General features: G+C 38.8%; 1 pseudogene; it reads left to right on the forward strand.

Moving 5' to 3' along the window:
• The first annotated feature begins 840 nt into the window (after window positions 1-840).
• LOC117718346 (small nucleolar RNA SNORA40) lies at window positions 841-957 on the forward strand (annotated as a pseudogene).

The raw sequence follows: 957 nt of genomic DNA on the forward strand, positions 1-957 counted from the left end.
CAGGAAAACTGTTCATAATCTTATGTCAAAATAATGTCTAATAATTTATTGAAAAGATGGAAATTATTTTGTTAAAGTGAAAAAATTAGGCTTGGTTCAACTATCCTCAGTACTTTGAAACCACTTTAGATGCTACCTGAACAAGACAGCTCCCACCTCGCCAACACCCCTGCTATTTTCTGGCATCTGTCATCTACAACGTGGACTCAGGCTTTCCTCAGAGATGCTCACCACGTTTCCTTGTACCCTCTACAAACAAACAAAACTTATTCCTTCCCTTTTTCTGAAAAATAGTCCATTGACCTTATTAAAACCAAAACCAGTGTTTATAGCTTTGGGGGAAAATACACAAAAAGAAAAACTCAAATCAATTCAGGCCTTCTCATCTTAACTCAATCAGAGTCCTGCCAGAAAGGCAGGACTTCCCTTAGGCTTTGCCTGATACTACAAACTGAAAACTGTTGAGTGGCTTTCGGGGTTCAAGTGCCACCTTGAGGCATGATCTTTTTTCAGTTGTCTGGATGGTTTATTTGGCCCTCCTGCGTCCCATCCCCATGCCAACAGATCCTTGAACAGTACTGTGAAATAGACTGGCAGGAATCATCTTTATACCCCAGTCTCTTGAACAAATTGACTTGAGTAGAGCTACCTTACTACAGTTTCCCTCACCACTATAGCTACTGTGTAACACAAGCCATTCTACAATTTTTAACTAATTGCTTCAGTCATTATTTTCCTAATGCCACTGACTGAGCATTGTCTTTTAAAGCTAACTTTCTCACCCCCATTATACATGCTCTGCTAATAGTTCTTGAAGTGTTTCAGTTACAATCATCCCTTAGCACTGTGTATGTTTTTAACTTGTGGACAAAGACAGACAAGTGGAAAAAGTAAGTTCTCTTTACAATCCAGAACTCATTCTTCAGTATGAGTCTTGATTATATACAAAGGAATATG

The sequence above is a fragment of the Arvicanthis niloticus genome, chromosome 12, assembly GCF_011762505.2.
Source record: "Arvicanthis niloticus isolate mArvNil1 chromosome 12, mArvNil1.pat.X, whole genome shotgun sequence".
Taxonomy (NCBI): domain Eukaryota; kingdom Metazoa; phylum Chordata; class Mammalia; order Rodentia; family Muridae; genus Arvicanthis; species Arvicanthis niloticus.